At 46.9% G+C, this 10,363-nt stretch overlaps 1 pseudogene; it reads left to right on the forward strand.

Moving 5' to 3' along the window:
- The first annotated feature begins 1,615 nt into the window (after positions 1–1,615).
- Positions 1,616–8,444, forward strand: LOC134485117 (kallikrein-15-like; annotated as a pseudogene).
- The last annotated feature ends 1,919 nt before the right edge of the window (positions 8,445–10,363 follow it).

Below are 10,363 nucleotides of genomic sequence, written 5' to 3' on the forward strand. Positions count from 1 at the left end.
GGTGTCCAGGAGGCAAATACTACTCTGGAGATCAGTTGTTAAGAAATTTGGGTCGTCTGTGTTCTTTTCCTGTCACTTCGAATTGAATTTGAACCAAGAAAATGTCTTGAATCTTCTAGAAAAGCCTAGGCTGAAGTGGGAGGAAGGACAGAGGAAACTGGGAGGTGCTTGCCATGGATCCAAGAACATGGTCAGCAGTTATCCAGGTCAAGTCAGGTCAGAACCACCTCCCTAATGTGTCCCACGCTGGGCAGACTGCGGACTGGGGGGTCTGACCTGACTCCATCCTCCTCAGGGATAAGCAGTGGGGAGCATCCAGGTCTCAGTATCTGCAGTCACTGCTACCATGCAGGGGCAGGACAGACGCCATAGAATCTTGATGACATCGCCTCTGGATTACCATGTCTTGGTCTTCCAAGGCTTGCATAGTCTTTCAGGATGAGTTGAAATAGCAAGATGAGAAGGACTTGAACTCACTCCCCAAACTTCCTGAGGTCAATCCATGGGCCAGACTCTAACACTGTGTGGAACCTGGGAATGTAGGGTCAGTCTGGTGGCATCTGTTTAGAAGGAGTTCTCAGTCTGATGAGGAGACACCACAGAGAGTCTGGGGATTGAGGGGGGGAAAGAGAAGGTCAAGAATTGGGGCAAGATAAGCAGTCTGTGTGTGAAACTGCAGGCTGAAGTCCAGCACTGGCTATGCCTAGGGCAAGGTCACAGAGACCCAGCTGGGCAGGTTGGAAGAGGAGGAGGAAGTTCATCCTTTCTAACTCCTGCTGAGGACATGGGACTTTATTTAGGGGCTATCAGAAGTCCATGGGAGGCTTGACAGGAGAAAGGAGTGCTCATCTCTTCTGTAGAAAGACCCTGGAGAAGGCAGATGGGGTAGTGAAAGCCTGTCACTCAACACCTGAGATCTAAGGCATGAAGGTGGAGAGTTCAAGGCTAACCTGGGTAATTAGTGAGACCTGGAACAAAATGAATAGTAATAAGAGAGGTGGGCATGTAGCTTGGTTGTAGGGAGCATTTCTAGAATCCACCAGGAAGGAGCAAGTGGTATGTGTGGCTCAGTGCAGTTATCCAGTTTCAAACAGAAGAGAGGGAAGAAAGAAGGGAAGGAGGGAGGTAAGCTCTCTAGGGATTTGTGCATTGGGAAGACTACAGGAGTACTACATTAAAGAGGACCCATGGGAAGCTGGATCAGGTCCTGATCCAGGGCCTTAGGAATGAGAGAGGGACCCAGAGGCTATTGAATAACACTGGGGTCTGTCAATTCTGGAAGGCACAGAGGACCCTCCAGAGATAGTGACCAGGAGGGAAAACAGGTGGAGCCTGCGGGAGACAGAAGGCAGATCAGTAAAAGTAGATCTCTCAGTCAAGCATCGTGCTATACAACTGTCCTCTCTATAGTCAGGAGGCTGAGGCTGGAGGATCATGAGTTTGAGGCCAGCCTGGGACATGTAGAGAAACATTATGACAAAAGACAAAAGAAAAGTGTGTCCTACACAGGGGATGCACTTCTGTCTTCAGAAGGGTGATGGGGACAGATGGATCCAGCCTTTCCGCAGTTTTTGTCATGACCCTCAGATCTCTAAGACCTGGACCTTCCTCTACAATGTGGCTTCTCCTTGCTTTCATCTTGCTGGTGTCTGCAGGTGAGGGGCATCAAAGTCAGGTACTGGTCTGATCAAAGAGGGTGCCCCTTTCCCCAGAGTATCTGCACCCTGGAACCTGCCAGCTCAAACTTCACCCACAGACCCCTATTCCCTTTTCCATCTGAGCCACCAGCTAAATGCCCCTGAATCCTCAATGGGTCACCAGAAGTTCTGGGCCTCCTGAGCCTTTAAACCTGAGTCCAAGGATGATCTTTCTTGCCGTGTAACCTTGGGGAAACTGTTCTACGTCTCTGGGCCTGGAGAGCTTTCTAGCTATGACAGTCATGGTGAAGTCCCAATCACATCATGTACATGACACATGGGACAAGCAATCAGGATGGTTTAGACACCAAGAGCTCAAAACCTAGGTCCTGCAGCTACCAGTTCCCCAACACTGCAAGCCTAGTTTCCCAACTGTAGGAAGGAGGCAAGTGTCCTCCCTATGAATTCAGTGTTGTTCTCTATTAGGTGTGTGAACATAATGGGACAATCTGACACTCCAGGCACAGCTATTCCCACACCAGGACCATGTGAGGCAGAGGGCTTGGGGAAAGCCCAGTGGATACAGCATTTGCTGTGGAAGCATGGGTGTCTGCATTTAGATTCCCAGTACCCACATAGGAAGCCCGACAGCTTCCCTGTAAAACAGAGCTGGGAGGTGGAGAGAAGGGGATCCCTGGGGCTTCTGGCCATCCAGTCCAGCCAGTCTCTAAGCTCAATGTTTCATGAGAAAACCTGTCCACCAAAATAAGGTCGGAACTTTGAGATGACACAAATGGTACCTGCTCTCAGGCCTGAATAGTGGAGTTCAGGACCCACACTGTGGAAGAACGACCACTATTGCCGTCATTTACTAAGGAGCAGGTTGGCAGCAGGGATGGCACATAAACCAAGGTCATGCTGAGTGACAGGCCAACCACAGACCAACCTCTGTCACACATCTTGTGGAAATTTTCAATGTAACCTGATGCTTTCTGCCCTTCAGAAATCTGGAGGGGTGTCCATTAACAATCCTCCTGTTCACAACATGACCTCTGCCCAGGGCCTCAGCCTTCCCCCATGGTGGCCAAGCCTCCCCTTGGGCTCTCCCTGGGCTCTGCCTCAGCTGTGTGCTGCACCCAGCCAGAGCCTCCACCCTCCTCCAGCTGGGACCGGCTGGGTGCAGCTCAATGCCCAGCTGTTCAGCCAGTGCCCTCCTCCACAGGGCGACCTCACCCTTCCTCTGTTAAGCCCCTCAACTGCCACATCAGCACTCCCACAGCTTCTCAGGTCCTTCAGCTCTATTCATGACCTTGGAAGGTAGATGGCAGAGTGTAGACAGATGGCTTGGTTGTAACAATCCAGCCCAGGAGTAGGTGTCTGTCATGATCTTGAACTTGGAGGAGTCGGGCAAGAAAATTGCTGTAGTGTCTTGATTGTATTAGTCTCTATGTGTGTGTCTGTCTCTGTCTCTCTGTCTGTCTCTGTCTCTCTGTCTCTCTTTCTCTGTCTGTCTCTGTCTCTCTCTCTCTGTTTCTCTCTCTCCCTTTCTCTCTCTCTCTCTCTCTCTCTCTCTCTCTCTTTCTCTCTCTCTCTCTCTCTCTCTCTCTCTCTCTCTCTCTCTCTCTCTCTCTCTCTCTCTGTGTGTATGTGTGTGTTGTGTCAGGAGAAGGTCACCCCACCCCTTGTGTCCTTAAACATTAGTGGTCCTGTTCCTAGGTCTGTTCTCTCCTGCTAGGGGTCTTTGACCTTGAAATCTCAGGTCTGTATCTGGTGGTATCTGTATGTGATCTGGGTTCATGGAGAACTGCCAGTATCTGAGTATTCACCCTATAGGTGAGTGTCTGGGTCCCTGAGTTCTACAAAGTGGCTTGTGGGTCAAACACATTTTTTTCTTTGTGTGCACAAGTATACACATCCAATATGTGCACATGCATGTCAGGCACTGCCTGCCTTGTTTTATTTTATTATTTTATGTGAAGGAATGTTTTGTCTGCATTCATGTATGTGCACAGTATGTGTGCCTGTGCCCTCAGAGGTCAGAAAGGGCCATCAGATCCCCTGGAACTGGAATTACAGATAGTCATGGGCTACCATGTGGTTGCTGGAAATTGACACTGGATCCTCTGTGAGAGCAGCCTGTGCTCTTAACCTGTGAACCATTGCTCCAGCACCACATTAGTTTTTTGAATTTGTCAAAGGCACAATGCTCACTGGTTAACCCAGGGGAGCTCCAGGGATCTGATTGCCTCCAGGCACTGTAGCTTATGGAGTTATAAGCACGCAGCACCATGCCTGACTTTACTGGAGTGCTTGGGATGAAACCTCGGTCCTTGTGATTGCAAGGCAAGGACTTTACCCACTGAGTCATGTCCCCAGCCTTTAAATTGTGGTTTGATGTTGTAACTAGATCTGCACCGATGTCTGTCATACTTCAGCCATATCTACCATCACCAACATGAACATCCTCATGGACAACCCCATAAATAAATGGGTGTCCTTTGTTTAAAATAACAAGTGTAATCCCAGAACATGAGAGACTGAATAGAGAAGACTGTTATGGGTTCAGACTACCCCCGTTAAATTACAAGTTTTAAGCCAGGCTGTGCAACAGAGTGAGACCTTGTCTGAATGAATAAAACACTGAATGAATAAATCAGTTCGTAGTGTTTCAAGGACTTAGAATGCTTCAGGCACAACTCACCACACACAGACACCCATAGGCCCCTTCTGATTTTCATGACCATATCCATGCTTTACTATTGAGAAAAACAAACTCCAAGAGTCCAAACCGTTGATGGAGAGACAGGTCAGTCATTGAGAGTCCAGTCAGTGAGCTGCTTACTGTACAGGTTTGCGGATCTGGATTTGACCCTCAGTACGTGTCAGAAGCCATAAGGCAGCACTGGGTGCAGGGTGGTAGACCTAGGGGGTTCCCGAGGGTCACTGGCCAACCAGCCTAGCACAGTCAATGAGCACAGGTTCAGTGAGAGTAATCTATCCCAGGACTCCAGGTACAGCTGCCTGAAGAATGACCCTGGAGATTTTCCTATGACCACACATGCGCTTGTGTACACACAGGGGCACACGCACATACAAACGCAGGAGTCAAGGCCTCAGTGCAAGTACAAGTAGCAACTGTCAAAACCAAAATATAGAACTTCAAGACAAGTAAGTGTGTGTGTGTGTGTGTGTGTGTGTGTGTGTGTGTGTGTGTGTGATATGCATGTATACTCATGGGTGCAGTGTGGGTGGAAGCCAGAGCCTCTGCCCCCCAAATTTATTTCTCTTTCTCTTATAAATTTATTTCCTTTTTAATTGCACATGGGCACATGAACGAATGCATTCATAAGTGTGCGGGCACATGTGCACATGTGTGTTTGTAGGTGTTCCTGAAGGTCAAAGATGTCAATTCCCCTGGAACTGGAGTTACAAGTTGTGAACCATCATTTTGGTGCTGGAAACTCTAATCAGACCATCAGCAAAAGTAATCTAAGCTCTTAACCCAAGAGCCATCTCTTTAGCCCTCCATCTTTTTCTTTTCTTTTTTCTTTTCCTTTCTTTTGTTTGAGACAGGGTCTCTCACAGACCTTACACTAGCTGGTCAGCCAGCCCTGGGATCCGACTGTCTCCCTCCCCCAGGCTCCAGCACTAGGGTTGCAGGCACGAGCTTCACACCTGATTGTTCATGTGGGTGCTGGGGACCCAAACTGAGTCTTCAGGCAGCTAGCGCCTTACCCAGGAGCCATCCCCAAACCTAGCAGGGATTTCTTTAACAAGGAGGAGCTGTGACACACCCAGCAATTTCTTAATGAACAAATGACCTGGGTGAAGCCTGTGAGGATAGGGTGAGGAGGCAGGAATCCTGAACATCCAGAGATGAGGAGAGATCTTCTACCTGTATCTCTCCACAGCGCAGGATGGTGACAAGGTGCTAGAAGGCAAGGAGTGTGTGCCTCATTCGGGGCCATGGCAAGTGGCCCTCTCATGGCTCCTTCAATTGTGGTGTATTCCTCATCTCCCCACACTGGGTGTTGACTGCTGCCCACTGCCAAACCCGGTATAAAGGAAGGGTATGGGGGCCGGGGTGTGTGACGACAACTGGAAACTTCTAGGTTTGGGATGCATAGACTGTGGCTTTGGTGGGGAAGTAACCCAAGTTCTTGGTTTCTGAAGGATGAGTAGGCTGGAGGTGAAGGCCCTGGGTGGGGAAGGGAGTGGATTCTGTCCCTGTGGGTTCCTAAAGGAGAAAGAGAAGGCTACGAATGCCCCATCTTTTGGGTCTCTGGTGCAGAAGGGGTCTAGGAGGTGAGCATTTTCTATTCTGAAGGAAGGAAAGGGGCCAAACCTGGAGCCTAAGTTCCACTTGTGCACCTCATTTGGGACTCCTGGTTTTTTCTTTCTTTGTTTTTATTTTGTGCCAGGGGCCAGCCTCGACATTAGTCTTCTTTCTCCTGTTGGTTCTTCTTGAGGCAGAGGAGGGGGAAGAGCGTCTGCGGAGGGTAAGACTTTGTCTTAAGAGATATGGGGTAAGCCTTTGTCTTAGGAGATATTTAGGATTGCTGTATAATAATAAGTTAACTTATCTAAGTCTAAGTTACTATGTTACTGTAGCTGATTTACTTATCTATGTCTAAGTCACTATGCTCTGCTACTGTAACTAACCCGCCTTCTGTGTCCCTCTGAGGGCAGAAACTGGCATTTAGCACTTCATTCTAAGACAGAAGGAGATAAAGTAGAGGATTAATTACTGGAGCCTTTTCCCTTTTGTCCCTATGCCTCTTCCTTGTCGGGCCAGGGGGAAGTTTGGAGCAATAAACTTCTATTGAACCAAGAGAAGTGAATAGCGCTTGCAGAAGGAAAAGCTTCTACTTATCCAAATATACATAAACATATATAATTTCACACATGGATTCATAAATGCACATTTATACATTTCCACTTATAATCAGTTGGTTCCAGCTTACATACATTATCACAATTACATTCTTACACACACACACACATGCATACATTCTCATGATCACATACTTACACACACATCCATACTTACATATGCATATGGAGCAAAAACCAAGCATCGGTGCAGAAAGAACTCACTCATTCTGGATGAAAGATGAGCTCCAATCTTTATTACATAGAGAAAGAAATCACTTCTACCCTTTTAATGCTAAGTGAATTAAACCCAAGTTTGTAAGAGAAAAGGCGTGTTCCTTTTAATAAGACTAAGCCTGCCTTGCTATTAAGAAATGACCTGTTCTGTCCTATGGTAAGGAGAAACCTGCCTGCGCCTTCTGTTCTCTCCAGCTTCTTTTTTCCTCTTTTCCTCTGCATTCTGCACAATGCTCTCTTATGTTACCTATAGTCTCTAAGTTATTCCTCTCTGCATTTCTTCTCAGCCCAGATCTTATTAGCTCACTTCTCCTTAGCTCAAACCTGACTCCAGCTCAGTCCCTCTCGAGCTCAGTCCTTCTGTATCTGTCCTTCTGTTCAGTCCTTCTCTCTCAGTCCTCCTGTGTCTCTTCTCTTTGTCCCCAGCACTTAAACATCTTTCAGAATACATGATCACATGTTACAAAATTCATCACAAGTTCATATGAAAGATCAAAGCATAAATTGAAATAGAAGTTTACAACAGAAAATGTTTACATGAAAATCTATAAGGAGTAATTATCTGGCTAACCATTCATCACAGTGTCAGCTATACAGATTCGCTGGAGGTCTAAAACCATACCTAAGTTGTTAGTGAAGTTTTGTATAGATAAACCCAGTCAATATCTTATCCTCTGTCCTTGCACCTGTAACAAATCGTTTGTTCTCTTTTTATGACTCTTGATAATTGTTTTACAACCTCTTGGAATGTGTTCTGAGTAGGAGAAAGTCTGGTTACTATCTAAGAGCAATTAACTGGTGACACCTGGGAGACTGGCAGAGTTCTTACTGCAGTTTTAACTATCAGAAAGAGACTTAATAGCAGTCCCACTATAAAAGAACTTAATAATCATTGATATAATTTTAGGAATTCTTACAGGACCATCATTAAGACTAAAGAAGCCATCTATTTGTCTATATAGCATCACTACGAGACAGTACATCTTCGTAGATCTGCAGAGATCTGCTCCAAAGGGGTGGGCTATTACTTAATGATTGCTATGTGTGTCTAATAATAACAACAGGAAAAGCATTTTAATAGCAGGAATCTTTCCCAAAATGAATCCCTTACAGCCTTGCTTAATAAGGGCGAATCAGTCGCAGATTATATAATGATCCGAGGCTGGCCATCTCAGGATGATCACCTGCTAGTTATTAGCTTGTCCTGTTATGACTCCTGACAATTTTGTTTGTATATTTTTTGAGACAGAGTCTCACTGTGTAACCCACTTTTCTCTAGAACTCACTGCGTAGATCAGGCTGGTCCACAACTTAGAAAAATACACCTGCCTCTACCTCCCAAGTGTGGGGATTAAAGGCATGAACCACCACATGAAGAAACTCCTTGATTCTGAAGGGGTCATGGTTGGAGCCACTGGCTTCAAGGACTTGGGAAAACAAAAAAGTTCTCAGAAAATCCCAGGATATCCACTCTGACTACTTTGTCTACTCTTATTCACTCACCCAGCTTTATGAGGGTGCACCTGAGCGAACACAACCTTCAAAAGTTCAATGGCCCAGAACAATTATGCTCCATCTTTCCCATCATCCCACATCCGGGCTATGAGGCTCACACCCAGCATCATGGCATCATGATGTTGGGACTTTTCCAGCCTGCCCGGCTAACGCCCTAGGTATGTCCTGCGGCGCTGCTCACAGGTTGCTCCCTCATCAGTTAGGACTGGGTGTTGTCAGGCTGGGTCCTATTATCAGACATCAACCCTGGAGCCACAGGGAGTCGAAAGTGACAAGGTGAGTGGAAGGATGGGGCTGGGTGTAGGAATTTGAGCAATGCTGTCCTCCGGGGTTCTTGAATGGAGGGGAAAGGAACAAAGGGACTGAAAGTACTCAAAGCCATCTGTTCTCCTCAGTGAGACTCCCTATACTTTGCATTGTGCCAACATCAGTATTATCTCAGAGGCATTTGCCCAACATGGTGTGTATTGGTGTCGAAGGCGGTGGCACAGACTCCTGGGTAAAAGGAGGGAATGGGATGTATCCTGGCTTGATTTACTGTTGCTGTGATAAAATACTCTGTCCAAAAGCAACTTAGGGAGGAAGTAATATATTTAGCTTACACCTTATACTTTGACATTGAGGGAAGTCAGGGCAGGAACTCATGTGTGCTCTTCTGTATGTATGTCTATCTGTGCATCACACGTGTGTACTGCACATGGAGGTCAGAAGATGACCTTGAGATTGAAATTACAGATAGTTCTGAACCGCCTTGTGGGTGCTGGGAATCAAACCTGGGTCCTATGCAAGAACAGCCAGTGTTCTGAATCGCTGAGACATCTCTTAATATCTTACACAGTCAAGGCCCATTTGCCTAGAGATGGTGCCACTCATAGTGGGCTGGATTTTCCTACATTTCGCCAGCAATCAAGACAACTTCCCACAGACACGCTCTGGGCAACCTCTCAATTGAGACACCTCAGACAATCCTAGGTTGGGCCACGTTGGAAGCTAAATTGAGACAGAATAGGACAAATAGGGTTCCTTGAATTTTCTTTGGGCCAGAGACAATGCTGTGTGTAGGTGTGGATGAAGTTACAGGATCAGTTAGAAGCATGGTGAGGTTGAAAATGGGCTTAGATATATGTGTATGGAATAGATTACATGGCCTGGGAAGGCATTGAGGGAGGGAGTTTGTTTGGATTCAGTATGGGAAGGATATTGTGGTTGTCATTGGATGGCGTGGGTTTGTGGGAGGGGTAAAGAATGAACAAAGATGGGAGTTGGGTTGTGTTTAAAGTGCCCAGCTTTAGTTTGGCTTTGGATAAAGACGATATTTAGAATTTGGAGGGCATCTGACGTGAACTGAGTGGGGCTGGGTGCTGAACATGGGGGACTGAGTTCTCATGGCTTATGTTGAATCAGAGAGGGCTTGGAGTGGTTTGGGTTGTTGTTGGAGTTTCATGGGCTGGGGTTGGCTGGGGAATTCATGGATGAAAAGTAGTGATTAGTTAGAGTAAGCAGGAGAGTGGGTTTCGGTGTAACTCAGTTGATTGGTAGAGTTACCTGGCTTCCATCTCCAGCACCACAGACAACAGGCAGGGCATTGCACACCTGTCACCCCAGCACTCAGGGGGTTGAGACAGGAGGAGCAGGTGTGCATCCTCTCACTACATAGAATGAAATATTGAGGAAAACCCCTTCCTATGTCTACAGGGTGACTCTGGAGGACACTTGTTCTGCGGGCGTCCCCTCCATGGCATTGTATGCTGGGGTGATGTCCCCTGTGATACTACCACTAAGCCTGGAGTCTACACAAAAGTCTGCAGATACATGGAGTGGATCCAGAAACATATGAAAAGGAACTGACTCATTGGCCCAACATCTATGTCCCTCAAGGACCACCTGGGACTCTGACTAACAATCTCCCTCATACCTACCTGAGAAAGCTGAGTCCCTCTGCAAATCAACATACACTGTTATCCAGGGCTTCTCCCCTGCTGGTATCACCTGCTTAGCATGAAGAAAACAGTGTTGGTAGGGTGGTAGCGTGGGTCTTTGATCCCAGCACTCAAGAATCAGAGGCAAGTAGATCTCTGACTTTGAGGCCAGCCTGGACTACA

The sequence above is a fragment of the Rattus norvegicus genome, chromosome 1 (assembly GCF_036323735.1).
Source record: "Rattus norvegicus strain BN/NHsdMcwi chromosome 1, GRCr8, whole genome shotgun sequence".
Lineage (NCBI taxonomy): Eukaryota > Metazoa > Chordata > Mammalia > Rodentia > Muridae > Rattus > Rattus norvegicus.